At 43.0% G+C, this 16,095-nt stretch overlaps 1 pseudogene; it reads right to left on the reverse strand.

Moving 5' to 3' along the window:
• The window catches only part of LOC115089436, a 1,328,227-nt pseudogene that overhangs the window by 193,000 nt on the left and 1,119,132 nt on the right, over positions 1 to 16,095 (reverse strand).

The following is a 16,095-nucleotide window of genomic DNA, read 5'->3' on the forward strand; positions in this document are numbered from 1 at the left end:
GACACAACAGTTCCAGAGAGTTCTTCCAGCTTGCACAGACTCAGTTAAACTTTCTTCTCCACTGCATTTTCAACAATGACAGACCTCCCTGTGGCTATCTTAGATTTTCACACACCACACTTGCATCAAGAGTCACTAATGCACAAAACAGTTCCGAACTCAATTTCACACCCAAAAACTCCATGTGCCGGGTGCCACTTTATAACCTGTCACCACTCCATCTGTTCAACACAACAGGATTTTCTCCAAGGGGATGGGCTGTGGGTGTATTCTCCATCCCTCCATGCTCCCATGTAATTCCAAACAAAACCATGGGATTCACTCATTTCAAGTCCAACCATCTCGTTTATTTGCTTGCACATGAACAATACAGTTCAGAGGTAATACGATGCATTCAATAAAGTTCCAGAACTACCAGCACTCCGATGCAATTTAATAATACCACATCAGGCTCTGCTGCTCAGTTGAGAATTCACATTTAGTGGAACTGATGTAGCCCCATAGTACTCATTCGCAGATGATTTGCCCTGTGCCTCCGCAGAGGAGTCCCAGAAAAATTTGCTGGTATTACTCTCCCTCCAAATGTTCTACAGGGATCTGAGAGCTTCTAAAGCAGCATGCTGAAAGGAGCAGATGTTGCTTGATCCAGTGCTTCCATGGAGTGACATCGACTAACACTGGAGCATGCTCATGTCTAACAGCAAATTATAAGAACTCCACAAGGGGCCTCTAGATGACCATTGCAGCTAGTAATCATGGGTTACACAGACTGCTGAAAGTGTGGCAGATTTTTGCACGCAATCTATGGGTGTTCACAGGGTACTCTGTTGCTTTACATAGATTTCTAAAAAAAAAAATTGGAAAGATTTTTTTGATCTGGCAGTTTTCTTCCTGGTCTTTTCTACTTCTAGCTCTGTTGGAACCAGGGCTGGGATGTCGGCCCGATGAACCTTCCTTTACCATCAGTAGAGGATTTTCTCTCCCCTACTTAATATCCCCACATCAGAACAGATTTAAGATTTTGGAACCCTTAGGCACTGTTGGTGCTGTCGCCCCCTGTCAATCCCCCTCTTTCCTCTCCCCCCTCGCAAGGTTGGACAACAGGGGGCAGAAGGTCTAAGGCACTGTCCCCTCTAGTTGCCTGTGGCAGCTCAGGGGGTATTTCCTGGGGCAAAAAATTAAAAATTCTGAAGAAAATTGGCAAACATTTCCACCTTTTATATTGCGTTATGAAAATTAAGTAGTTTTACATTATATTTATTAGTATAATTTATATTATTTTTATTGGAAGGCATCAAATCTTCAGCTAGCTTGCAGCCCCCCCAGATTTCTGCTGCCCTAGGCACAGGCCTAGTGTGCCTCTTGACAAATCCCGGCCTGCCCCCTCACAGTGTACTTAGTACCTAGCCTGGGCATTGCAGTGACAATCCTGATCTAGGGGCCATGCACCAGGGCTCCCTCCGAAACCCTGCAATCATGGGCCCTAAATCTTGCCACTAGGTGTCACTCTTGGGCAATGACTATGACTCCCCTGCCCTCCCAACAGGGGTGACTGGGATTGCTGACTCTGCAGCATTCCCAACTCACCCAACCCTGAGGTTCTTCCACATGGCAGTGCACAGCACAGTACTGCCCCTGAGCCAGCCCAATTTGAAAGTTTTTAGAAGCCTGCACTGCTACTGCTCCCACGTTCTAGTAATCTGATGCATCTCCACAGATTTACCAGAGGTTGCTATAGTGAGCTAGTACAGCTCCAGGGTCTTCACTCACTGAAAAAACAACTCTCGGTGTTATTATTTGAAACATAACAGGTGTCATGCAGTGATTTCTGCTGAGGATGTCCTACTGTATTTTGAGTAAGAATCTTGTAGAAGTGGGAGCAAAGCAGAGGAGTTGGGTTCATTTTTCAGCAGTGTCCACTACTCTTTATATGGCCGCGTATGAAGATGTATAAATAAGTCAGGCTGAAAAAACAGATATTCTAGCTGCAGATTCTTTGTATTTGATTTGATTCCCATTCCTTTGCATCCCTACTGCTTCAATTTATTATGAAGGTGTAAACTGGAGCCTAAGAATGTGTTATTGCAGATACAGTAGGGAAAACTCCCCTGATCAGGCCAGTTGTGGATAAGCATGAGACAGAAATTAGAAATTTGGCATACTGTAATGTTCCCCTCTTAGCATAAACTAATGGAGAGAGCCTAGAAATGTGACTCTTAGGACTAGATGTACACCTGTCCCTTTACAATCATAGGTTCCCATGTCCGAACCCCCTGCTTGCCACTTACTGAACCTTTCTGAGGCTGAACTATTCCTCCTGTGTTTTACATAATCTTTCTTGCTTTTGCCTTCTGGTGTAATGCAATGTGCTAGCGAATATATAGTGTAACTGTTGCCTCATTTCTGCTCTATCGGAATCTATACTGTTTGCTCCTCCATATTTAAATGCTTTGAGACAGAGTTTCTGTGAAATGAATTATATATAAAACTAGTTTCCATTCCTTTCATCACCTCTCTCCCTTATGGTCTTCTCACATCAGCTGGCAGCTGGTGTGTTTGGGGAATATGCTCAGACTAATTTTCAATTTTATAGAATGGGAGACAGAAAATAATTGCACCCTAGCTATGATTTATGAGAACACTGGAGAAGAAGAAGAGCACTGTCTTTGTTTAATGACTTTTTAAATAATAGAGGCCATCACAGAAACAGAATAGACTTTTACAAACTTCAGGAATGAGATTTTGGATACTCAGTGCCAAAAAATGTGAAATTCAAGCATACCTGTATGTGAAATGGTCATTCAGGTTGACTATCCTTTCGTATAATAAATGAGAGGGTTCACTATTGTTGATTGAATTGATGTATAGATTAATAAACCAAGCCAAGGAGGAGTATTGATACATGGAATCAATGTTAGCCAGGTTAGAGATGACAAAGAATAGCACACTCGAATGGTTTGCAACCTAGTTCAATAAGACACAATGAAAGTCAAAGTAATGAAAAATCAAACAGTGCATCCCCAGCAAAATATTAAAAATAGTGACCCTATAGATTACATCATCCATCATCCAATGGTTGCTCTTTAACATGTAAGTAAATTCTTTTCCTATTAAATGCTTATAGCAGATTGCATTCCAAAACTTATAGACACCCCTTGCTGAAACATCAAAAAATTCAGGAAAAAACAGTAGATTCTGCCGCTGCCCCCCTTTCTCCCCCCATAATCGATTTACAAAACTAAACTGTTCAACATAAACTGTAATTGTGATAGTGTGAAAAGCTATTTACAGGTCTGTAGCCATCTCTGGTTTCATCAATTTGTTTCTGGGTCTTAGTTGTTATTTCTTGTTTCTCCTGGATCTCTTGGGATAGCTTCTTGCTTGAGGAGAGAATATCAATAGCCCATTCATCCTCTAGGATGTTTCCCTGTGACAGTGATAACACTTCCAGAATCTGGTCTTCAATCTCTTCTAACTGCTTTCTGTGTAACTAGAGAGGTTATTCAATTTTTAAAAATCTCAAAAATCACATAAGCAAGGATGCTGCTTAATCTCACCTTATACTCTTTCCTTATCTTTATAATCTGTTGGCTGTGCATCAGTATGTCCTAAATACACTTTAATGGCAAATGAAGTGATATTGTTTCACCGGGATTTGATGACTCCCTCCTTCCTTACTGCCATGAAATGCAGCCCAGAGTTAAAAGATTTGAATGCTGAATGATCAGGTGATGAATGCTTTTCTTCAAATGATATCATCCCAAATCACGCCATAAATATTTACTTTTAGGAATCACTGGAACCTTGATTTTAAGGAAGACTGCAGTTTCTAATGGCGAATGCTCCTGTTTCCTGTGTCTGGAAAGAAATGCTGAACTGTTGATTGTGCTACTGTAAAGGCAGAGAGGAGACATGAAAAGAGCATACAAACATTTTTTACTGTCTAAGAGGATCATTATCATATTAAGATATACCCCCCCCCCCCCACTCACTGCTAATGAAGCTAAATTACCTTTCAGAGAGAGCATCATCTAGTAAGCAAGTGAACAGGTGAAGGAATATGGGATAGGAGGAAATACAAAGGCCTTGCTGAAGTCCATTTTAAAAAAGTTCTATGAATGTTTGAAAATGATCTGAAAAAAACAAGGTGGTCCTTGAAATGGTCCCATTTGCTTAAGCAAGCAGTCACAGGGTATTTTGAACAGTATCATATTGTTCTCTAGAGCAGTGGTCCCCAACCCTGTCCTGGGGGCTCACCAACCAGTCGGGTTTTCAGGATATCCACAATGAATATGCATGAGAGAAAATTTGCATGCACTGCCTCCATAACATGCAAATTTTCTCTCATGCATATTCATTGTGGATATCCTCAAAACCCGACTGGCTGGTGGGCCTCCAGGACAGGGTTGGGGACCACGGTTCTAGAGCAGCAATTTGCAACTTGTTGGTCATTCAAGACTTTTAAGTAAGTCATAAGAGGAACCACCATTATGAAGTTTAAAGAGCAAAACATCTGCAGCAGCCTATGATTATTACATTTTAATTTATTTTTTTTTGCTTTTTGTTTTTTATAGTGACTGCAATACTTATGAAAGAAACCAGATTTACAGCACTGGAAACCAAAGTTCTCCATTTCTAAATAGAATAGGGGCAGCATGGATAATGCTAGTGCAAACTTTAACACACCATCCTGCCAATGTGCCTCAACCTAGCTGTGGAGGAACCATCTCTATGAGCGAGGTGGAAATTCAGTCTCCATACCGGTTCAATTCTTGACCTTTCTGCTGAGAGTGCCAATAGTACCAGCTGGTTTTATACTTGTACATGAGGAACTAGAAGGACGTTTCCCATGGAGAAGGGGGAGTCTTTTCTGAAGGGATGGACTCCACCTTAACCAGGATGGAACCAGGCTGCTGACGCTAACCTTTAAAACAGAGTTAGAGCAGCTTTTAAACTAGAACAAAGGAGAAAGCTGACAGTCCCTCAGCAGCACATGGTTCGGAGGGAGGTATCTTCAAAGGATACTAATGAAGCATTAGAGTTAGGGCGTCCCGACAGAGAGGTTCCAATAATAAGAAAAGTAGTCCAAATGCCTATAATTAAAAAGTCACCTGAGTTAAAAGATTCCAGATTATCCCTGTCAACTGAAAAGCAGAATGTTAATACAAACAAAAAACACACTTTGAAATGTTTGCATGCTAATGCCAGAAGTCTAAGAAATAAGATTGGGGAGTTAGCGTGTATAGCAGTGAATGATGACTTAGACTTAATTGGCATCTCAGAGACATGGTGGAAGGAGAGTAACCAATAGGATAGTGCTATAGCGGGGTACAAATTATATCACAATGATAGGGAGGATCAACTTTGTGGCAGAGTGGTGCTTTACGTCCAGAAAGGCATAGAGTCTAACAGTCTCTAACCTTGTGTGTTGGGGAAGAGTATAGCAATAGGAGTATTCTACCGTCTACCTGGCCAAAATGATGAGAAGAGTGAAATTCTAAGAGAAATTAGGAAAGCTAACAAAATTGGTAGTGCAGTAATAATGGGAGATTTCAATTACCCCAGTATTGACTGGGTAAGTGAAACATCAGAACATGTTAGAGAGATACAATTCCTGGATGGAATAAATGACAGTTTTATGGAGCAATTGGTTCAGGAACTGACAAGAAAGGGAGCAGTTTTAGATCTAATTCTCAGTGGAGCGCAGGATTTGTTGAGAGAATTAAAGATGGTGGGGCCGCTTGGCAATAGTGATCATAATATTATCAAATTTGAATTAATGACTGGAAGGGGAACAGTAAGTACCAGCAGTGGCGTGAACCTCAGGGGCGTCCCCCTGAGATGATGTCATCCGCACTGGATATTTAAGGTCTCTGAATTTGCTAACTAATTGAGTTAGCAAGGAAAGGTTTCTTATGCTCCTAGCTACTCTGCCTTCTCGGACTTACCAGGGGTACCCGCTCCTCGGGGGCCTCGTTTCTCTTTTGCCTTTCAGGTCGCAGTCTGGAACCGGTACTCGCTCCTCGAGAGTCCACGTTCTCGGAACTGCTTCTGAATACCACTTCTGCCAGGAAGTCATCGCTGCCTACAACACCAGTAAGTTACCATCCTTGTCTCAGAGCTTTCCCTGGAACCAGGTACTGGAGTCTCGAGGGCCTAATCCATTTCAGCTCCTGGGCTGCTTCAAGAGACTATTGTGTGAGTGTTACCATCAAGGTTCTGTTCCTGAACTCTGCATACCCTGCCTACACACTATACTTAGTTTCTCTACAGCTCTGCCATCCTGGGATCGCTGTTCCAGTATCTGAGGGACTACAGCCCAGCCGGGCACTTCCAGTTCACTACTGCCACCTCTGGTGGTTCAATATACTGTTTAATAAAAGAACTAGTGTGTGTCTGTCTCCAAACTCTGAGCCTGACCAGTGGTCCCTCTCGGGATCTTCCCCCGGGGGCGTGGTCATCTGCCACCGGCCCAAGGATCCACCCACAACTATCCCAAACAATAACAACATCCCAGGGTTCTGAAAGAACAAAAAAATGACCTATTTCAATTAATTTGTAACCTATCATTAAAATCATCTATTGTACCTGAAGACTGGAAGGTGGCTAATGTAATGGTGATATTTAAAAAGGGCTCCAGGGGTAGTCCGGCAAACTATAGACTGGTGAGCCTTACTTCAGTGCCGGGAAAAATCATGAAAACTTTTATAAAGAATAAAATCACAAAACATTTAGATAGACATGGTTTAATGGGATACAGTTAGCAAAATCCAAGGAAACTCTTGCCTCATAAATCTGCTACATTTTTTTAAAGGGGGGTGAATAAAAATGTGGACAAAAGTGAACTGGTAGATGTGGTATATTTTGATTTTCAGAAGGCGTTCGACAAAGTCCCTTTGAGAGACTTCTAAGAAAACTAAAAAGTCATGGGATAGGAGGCGATGTTCTTTTGTGGATTGGAAACTGATTAAAAGATAGGAAACAGAGTAAGATTAAATTGTCTGTTAGTGTTTTCACAGTGGAAAAAGGTAAACAGTGGAGTGCCTCAGGGATCTGTACTTGGACCGGTGCTTTTTAATATATATATAAATGATCTGGAAAGGGGCATGACAAGTGAGATGATCAAATTTACAGATGACAAAAAATTATGCAGAGTAGTTAAATGTCAAGCGGATTGTGATGAATTACAGGAGGACCTTGTGAGACTGGAAGATTGGGCATCCAAATGGCAGATGAAATTTAATGGAGACAAGTGCAAGGTTATGCATATAGGGAAAAATAACCCTTGCTGCAGTTACACAATGTTAGGTTCCATATTAGGAGCTACCACTCAAGGAAAAGATCTAGGCATCATAGTGGATAACACATTGAAATTGTCTGCTCAGTGTGCTGTGGCGGTCAAAAAAGCAAATTGAATGTTAGGAATTATTAGGAAGGGAATGGTGGATAAAACGGTCCTGTGCCTGCTCTGCAGAGCGTCTCTGGCTAAAATCCCGTGCCCATGCAGACTTCATACACTTCAAATTCATGCTGACCACTTTCCAGTCTGCTATTGCACTTGCCACACAAGACTACTAAGTCCGTCTGACAAACTCTCTTACATCCAACCCTCGCCGTCTCTTTGCCATACTCAATTCCCTCCTCAAACTTCCCTCGCCTCCCTCCTCCCCTTCTGTCTCTGCCCAGACCATGGCTGACTACTTCCATGACAAGATTCACAAAATTAGTCTTGAGTTTTCAACTATTTCACCTTTACCTGCCTCTCCCCCACCTCTTTCCTCTACCTTTCCCCTAGCTTCCACCACTCTCTCCTCCTTTTTTTTTTATTGAAATTTTATTAAACAAATAAGAATAATCTTGTAGGAAATTACATGAGATGAAGCTTAAAACCATATATGATAATAAACTGAGTCTCACAAACAAGTAATAAGAAATAGGGAGACTCAAGAAGGAAAAAAGGAGTGATAGATTAATGCCTTCACTCTGCAGCGCCTCTTCTCTTATCTCTCTCTACAACCCTCCTCGTGCACTCCGCTGGTCAGATAAGTCACTCCTATCCGTGCCTTTCTCCACTACCGCCAATTCCAGACTCTGTGCTTTCCACCTGGCTGCGCCGTGTGCTTGGAACAGTCTTCCTGAACTGGTGCGTCATGCTCCCTCCCTCTCTTGCCATGTTTAAATCCCTTCTAAAGACCCACCTTTTTGACTCTGCTTTTAAATCTTATGCCTGATTGTCTGCTTTTAGTCTTGACTAACTTTCTTTTCTTTTAACAAGTCTCTTGTCCTGTATGTTTATCTTATTAGATTGTAAGCTCTATAGAGCAGGGCCTGTCTTTTTGTATGTTTGTACAGTGCTGCACATGTCATGTAGCGCTATAGAAATGTTAAGTAGTAGTAGTAGTAGTATTGCTCCATGGTTTGACCGCACCTTGAATACTGTATGCAATTCTGGTCGCCACATCTCAAAAAAGATATAGTTGCACTGGAGAAAGTGCAGAGACCAAAATGATAAGGACATGGAACGGCTCCCCTATGAGGAAAGACTAAAGAGGTTAGGGCTGTTCAATTTGGAGTAGAGACGACCGAGGTGGGGTATGATAGAGGTCTACAAAATCATGAAAGGACTTGTTATTCTGATAGAGTAAATCAGTTATTTACTCTATCAGATAATAGGAGGACTAAGGGGCACTCCATGAAGTTAGCAAGTAGCTCATTTAAAACAAATCAAAGAAAATTCTTTTTCACTCAGTGCATAGTTAAGCTCTAGAACTCATTGCCAGAGGATGTGGTTATGTCAGTTAGTGTAACTGGATTAAAAAAATGTTTGGATAAGTTTCTAGAGAAAAAAAATCCATAAACTGCTATTAATCAATAAGGAATAGTAGCTTAAGATCTATTTAATGTTTGGGTACTTGCCAGGTACTTGTGACTTGGATTGGCCACTATTGAACATAGGATGCTGGGCTTGATAGACCCTTGGCATATCTTATGTTCTTATGTAGAACGAGACCACCAACACATCTGACATAGGCTACCTTCTTAAGGCCCTATCCTTCTGAACTGGATTTGAACCAATAACGTAAATATGAAAGGTTCTGTAACATTGTGCTAATTCCTTTGACCCCCAAAAGAACAATAAAAAATCCAAAATATGTTCAATGCATGGAGTAGAACTGGATTATGAGTGCAGGTAAGAACTGGAACTGGAGCTTGAGTTCAGGCAAGGACTGGAACTGAGGCCGGAGTGCAGGTAAGACAGGAGAAGGACAGGACTGACAAGGACAGGACACACAGAACAAGGAACACTGAATGTAAAGGCCCGAAGGCACATTGAGCTAAGGATGCCTAGATAGGGCATAGAGCAGGGAAGTCTTAGAGAGGCCTCAGAGCTAGAAAATATTTAGGTAGTCCACAAGGCAAGGCAAGGAATGATAAGGCTGGATGGCTACAAGGCAAATCTCATAAAGGAGTGGGTGGCCAGATGGCTACAAGGCAAGGCAAGGCAAGGAGAGCAGACGCCAGATGGCTGCAAGTCAAGGCAAGGAGCGAGAAGGCCGGATGGCCACAAGGCAATGCAAGGGGTCAGGGCAAAGAGTCAAGGCTGAAATCGATATGATGATATCGAGTTGGGTACAGGCAGGGTTATGTAGGGTTGAGGCTTTATAACTATTTGATTGAGGACATTCTAAATAAATGGATTACTTTAAAAATTGAACAGCTTGAAAGTGTTTGCCACACATTCTTTTCTATTGGACTTACATGTGTGCGCGCTAGACTCTACCTTTTTCCTTGTGGATTTCTATATACAATATGTAGATGGTACACTTTTTGGGGGAGCATGCATGCTATTTCTGTGCACTTGCTAAAGCAACTGTATATTAGTGGGTGTGCAAAAAAACAGGGGGCTTGATTTTCAAAAGCATTTACACTCTTAAAACTAGGTTTTACACATGTTTATGCACTTTCCCCATGTAAGTGGGCTTTTGAAAATTGCTACAGTATATGCCATTGAATTGTCAATAGGTTTTACATGCATAAGGGCACTTTACACATGTAAATAGGCTTTTGAAAATTGTTACAATAGTATGTGTTTATATGTGTAACTCCTTTGAAAATTACCTCCTTAGTAGATTGCATTAAATAGCATTTTAGCATGTTTTAGTGACCCCAAAGTGTAATTTTATATATCAGCTGAATTTACATATATCAGTGGTTCTTCCTCTCTCCACTAGAGCTATGAATTGACTGTCATGCTTAATACTACTTACATTTAACACCGCTTTGATAGAAGAGTCAGAAAATAAAAAAAAAACAGAAGTAGCTGTAACATTAATTGATTTTACTGATGCCAGCTATGAGGGCTCATTAAAAAATATCTTCTTTCTTGCTTTCTCGGTCTCTCTTCCCCTCACCCACCATTCCCATGTCCTTCCCCTGTTTCTTGGCTGCACAATTTTAATATTATGATGACCAATGGAATGCTGTAAAAAAAAAAAAAAAAAATCATTCCGAAGCCCAATTAGATCTCCACAATACCCCATACGTTCTTCAGAAATTGCTTGCATTAATAACTGTTCAGTTAGCTCCTACAGTCTCCTTGCTTAGAGGATGGCACAGAGAAAACATCCTTTGATAGACACTTCAGGCAGATAATGAGGATTTCGAAGACGGGTGGTCATGTAGAGTCAGAAGTCCCTGCTGTAATGAATAAATGTCTCCCCCAGTCGGATGTATTCTGCGCCTCTTTGTTTAAATGTCTGTCTCAGCATCACAGGCTCTAGGATAGGATCAAGCTCCTCTGAGAGATTTTCAATTAGCACTGGGGTCCCAAACTGTTGAGTTAAGAACAGACAAAACAAACAGTGAGCTAAATTAATAAAGAAGGATTTTCATTTCTTTAAAGCAATGTGGTTTCATAGCATGGGGCACCATTCGGACGTGGTCTTGTTAAATTAATTTTGCTAATCTTTCTCAAGATTGTTTATTTTACCCAGGCGAAAATCCCATTAGGGGCCTGATATACTGAAGTTTATTTTATGGTTTTTTTTATTTTGTGTCTATGGGAAATATGCTTGGTAAAAAGAAAGGAGGTGGCTTAGTGTTTACCTGCATGGACTAGGAGCCAAGAGACCACGGTTCACATGCTTTTTCAGCTGCTAATGCTCATTCTGACCTTGGGCAAATTACTTTATCTACCACTGCCACAAGTAGTCAGATTATAATTCTTTGGGGAAGAGACTAGTTGTAAAGCACTATATAAAGTATATATACTGTGTATATATATATCTACCTTATAAATGGCCTGTGACCGACGGCCCGCAAATGCGCAGTAGAGCGCAGCTCTACTGCGCATGTGCGGGCAAGGACGTCGGTCAGAAAAAAAATGGCGGTGGGGCCGCAGGAGCGGGAGGAGAAGCAGCGGCGCCGCGCGCGCGCGGTGCCGCTGCTTCTCCTCCCCAGATCTGCCGGCAGATCTCGGGGGGGGGGGTCACTCCCGCGCCCCCCCCCCGAGATCTGCCGGCAGGAGCGGGAGGAGAAGCAGCGGCGCCGCGCGCGCGCGGTGCCGCTACTTCTCCCCAGATCTGCCGGCAGATCTCGGGGGGGTCACTGCCGCGCGCGCGGGAGTGACCCCCCCCCCCCCCGAGATCTGCCGGCAGGAGCGTGAGGAGTTAATGGAGCCGGGTGAGGGTTGCGGGAAGTCGCGCTTACGGCGCCGGGAGGAAATGGAGGTGGGTGAAGGGAGGGACTGAATGGGAGGGAGGGAGAGGGGGACTGAGTGAGTGGGAGGGAGGGGGGACTGAGTGGGAGGGAGAGGAGGGAGAGGGGGGACTGAGTGAGTGGGAGGGAGGGGGGACTGAGTGGGAGGGAGAGGGGGGACTGAGTGAGAGGAGAGGGAGGGTGGAGAGGAGTGGGTGGGGGAGGGGGGTGGTGAAGAGTGAGGGGAGAGAGAATGAGGGGGAGGTGAGAGACAGAGGGATGTAGCCCGTTTTAACGGGCTTTACGGCTTGTATATATATATATCTAGTACTGTATATATCTATCTAGATAGAACATTATATAGGGTAGTTTAGTTGATAGAGCAATATGCTACTAAACCAGGGAAACACAATGTTCAAATCCCATTTCTCCCACTGATATTCTTTGTATCATTGGTCAAGTTGCTTCAGCTCTCATTGCCTCAGGTATCCACTGAAAGTATAAGCTCTTGTGGGCAGAGACTTATCATATATGAAAAATGTTGTAAACCACCTTGCACTAACATTGGAAAGGCAGTCAAGAAATACAAGATGTATTTCTTTGTGTGTTTAAATTTTGATCGGCCCTTCATTTGAGAATCATTGACTGGAATGTTGTTATGACCACGCTATATAGACTAGGCATGCAAACAGGAAAGAGCCACGAAGGGAAATGATAGATGAATTGGTTGCTTCCTCCATTGATTTTCTTCTAGCTTCTTAACTGATGACATTTTATTTTTATTTTATGGTATCGTCCTATATTCTTTTATTTATTGACCTTTATTTCCATGCATTTTAATTTCAGTATTTCTACAGGCAAACAGTAAACCAAGAGGGAGAGATTTGAAATGCCAAGGGCCTGATTCAGAAAAGCTTCCCCGCTCATTCTGTCTGCGAGGGGAGACCTTAGCAAACCAGGCACCGAATGCTTGATTCAAGATTTTAGAGAAACAATATCTGTTTCTCATACTACATTTTTAAAGTTATTTCATACAGGCTGGCTGGGAGCTCTGTGGGACATGACAGGACTGTTGCTGAGTTAAATGGCATCCTGGACAGTCAGGGGGAGGGGGGTGGGGGGGGGGGGAAGGCAGGGAGGTTCCTCCCCTGATACTGCAAATGGATAGGGAGTACCTCTTCTGATATTGTGGCTGACTGGGGGGATGGGATCCCTATCCAATGATGTGGCTATGCAAGCGTGACTGTGCAGGAGCTTACTTCCTGCCACTGTAGTGAAAATGTATTCATTTATTTATTTTAAAATCTTTTGTATACCACCATTCAAAGTAATATCATAGCGGTTTACATAAGAGCCATACATAATAATGAAAATACATTACTGATAAAAAGCATTAAAAAACAAATAATGTAAATACAAAATAAATAAGAAAGAATAAAAGTAACATAAAATGAGAAAAGGTAAAAAGAAATACAAATAAAGAAATAAAAAATAAGAAAAGCATTTCAATTAAAAAATATCACATTACAACAGTTTTTCCATTGTATACTATGCTAGTAACATAGCCTCTGCTTTATGAACTCCTCTTTATGGTAGCTTGATGCACTAGCCAGGCATCCATCTTGCCTATCCCTTCTGATCAGCCCTGGGAAATTTAGCTGCTGCTTCTATAAAGGATTCTAACTTCACTGCTTTATGTTGAGCAGTCTCATGTGAAAAGTGGACAGAGAGATTTTTCTTCTTCAGTCTATTCATTCTTATATTAACATGACTTAGCCCTTTTCGGTACTAAGGGTTGGAGTTTTTTCTTATAACTATGATTTTCCTCTCAGTATTCCTCTTTGCAATATATTTTATGGATATGTTGTTCTATATGTATGTGAAATACATACAGTAACCATTCTCAGTTCACATTAAATATTTTAGAATTCCAAAACCTACATTGCATGTTCTTACTTACCCTTGGTCTTCATGAACTTGGATACCAAGACTGAAATATAAGAAAGTTAGAGGTCCATGTTCAGCATGTCTGCCCAGATAATTTTTGCAGTTAGCCAGACAAACACTGAGATTTGAAAAATAAGCTGGATCTGATATAACTGGTAAGTTTTCATCTGGTTAAAGGCTTATATGAGAGTAAGAGTGTGTGTGTGTGAGAGAGAGAGAGAGGGAGATTCTTTAGAAGGCTCTCATAAAGTCAACTATTTATTAGGGATGTGAATCATTTTTTGACGATTTAAAAAATCGTCCGATATTTTTTAAATCGTCAAAAATCGTTAGAGTGCGGGATACAATAGAAATTTCCCCCGATTTATCATGAAAAATCGTAAATCGTAAATCGTAAATCAGGGATTTGGGGAGAGGGCGGGAAAACCGGCACACCAAAACAACCCCTAAACCCACCCCGACCCTTTAAAACTAAACCCTTACCTTCCCCCACCCTCCCGAACCCCCCCAAAACTTTTTACGAGTACCTGGTGGTCCAGTGGAAGCCCCGGGACCGATCTCCTGCTCTCGGGCCATCGGCGCCATTTTGATACCACTAGTAAAAATGGCACCGATGGCCCGATAAAAAAAAAACCCCACCCACCGACCCTTTAAAAATCGACCCCTTAGCTTCCCCCACCCTCCCGACCCCCCCAAAAACGTTTTAAAATTACCTGGTGGTCCAGTGGGGGCACGGGGAGCGATCTCCCGCTCTCAGGCCATCGACTGCCACTAATAAAAATGGCGCCGATGGCCCTTTGCCCTTACCATGTGACAGGGTATCCGTGCCATTGGCCGGCCCCTGTCACATGGTAGGAGCACTGGATGGCCGGCGCCATTTTTATTAGCGCAGTCGATGGCCCGAGAGCGGGAGATCGCTCCCCGCGCCCCATTGGATCACCAGGTAATTTAAAAACTTTTTTTGGGGGGGGGTCGGGAGGGTGGGGGAAGCTAAGGGGTCGGTTATTAAGGGTCGGGGTGGGTTTTTTGTTTATCGGATCGAGCGCAGCCGATAAACAAAAACCCAATTGGGCCAGACGATAAAAATTTTAAGATTTGAATCGGAACCGGAACCGATCAGATTCCGGTTCCGATTCACATCTCTACTATTTATATCACTTAGGAGGTTCAACTAGTAACTCGAGGTGAGGTTTTGGTAGTGGTCTAGGGTTTGGGGGCCAATTTTACATACACAGTGAGACGTACAAACATCACAGTAGGCATCAGTGAAGATTTGATGTGATTTTGGATGAAGCAAGGTAGACAAAAAAATAAGATTTCTACAATGTACTCTCGCCCTAGCTTGATGCACTGTCTACCTGGGTGCTATCAAGCTAGGGCAAGAGTACATTGTAGAAATCTCATCTTTGTGTACCTTTCCTCATTCCAAATCACATCCAATTTTCACTGATGTGTACTGTGCTGTTCGTACCTCTGACTGTGCATGTAAAACTGCCCCCCAAACCCTAGACCCCCACCACTTTGAGTTACTAGAGGACCCTCCTATAGTGGTATAAATAGTGGTATAAATAGATGACTAATATGTATACAACCCTAGAAATTCTCTCTCACTCTCTCTCTCTCTCTCTCTCCAAAACCGAATTTGCAATAAATATCTATTAGAGCAGCATGATCTGGCTAAATTAGCGAAATAATGCCAATTAGCAGCATTATCCAGCTAATGAAGCTGGGTAACTTTAGGCCAACTTGTTGCGCCTGTCGCCGCAAGCAGCTGTGACCTTTGCTGCTCACCTCCTTTCTCTAATCAGCTCCAAGTTTGGGGATGATGGCGGCCTCAGCTTCCACACGCCGATCCTCATGGCATGCCAGGAACAGCGTGGGCACTGCTGGCAGCCATCTTACATCCGGGGTTACCCAAGGCACGCACGCGCCTGCCCCCTTCTTAAACGCATCATGGTGGGAACCTCAGGGGCATCCCCACCGCATGACATCACCCGCTTACCATACTTAAGCTCAGCTGACTTCTTGCAAAACGAGTTAGCAAGGATTCCTGTCCTGCTAGCTCTGCCATTCTGGGACTTTGCCTCGCTGTCCTATCTGAGTGACCTAGGTACCCGCTCCTCAGGGGCTTTGCTGCACTCAGGGCTATCCGCTCCTTGGAGAGCCATTGCTGCCTTCCTTACTTCATATCCATGAGTTCCTGCATCGTCCTCGGACAACCCCAGCTGTTCCAGTTCCGGGTTTCCTCAGTGCCTGATCGTCTATCTTCTACTACAGATTCGGTGTGAGTACAGAAACTGCTCCTATACCTTTGTGGCACAGATTCTCAGGTTACCCCACTTGTGGGCCACTACCAGATCCATCCTGTCTTGTGCAACTGTACCATCAGCTTCCAGCCTACCCCACGCTACGGACCACTACCGGAGTTGTCAGCACAAGCTACGCCTAGAG

Source organism: Rhinatrema bivittatum, chromosome 4 (assembly GCF_901001135.1).
Source record: "Rhinatrema bivittatum chromosome 4, aRhiBiv1.1, whole genome shotgun sequence".
Taxonomy (NCBI): domain Eukaryota; kingdom Metazoa; phylum Chordata; class Amphibia; order Gymnophiona; family Rhinatrematidae; genus Rhinatrema; species Rhinatrema bivittatum.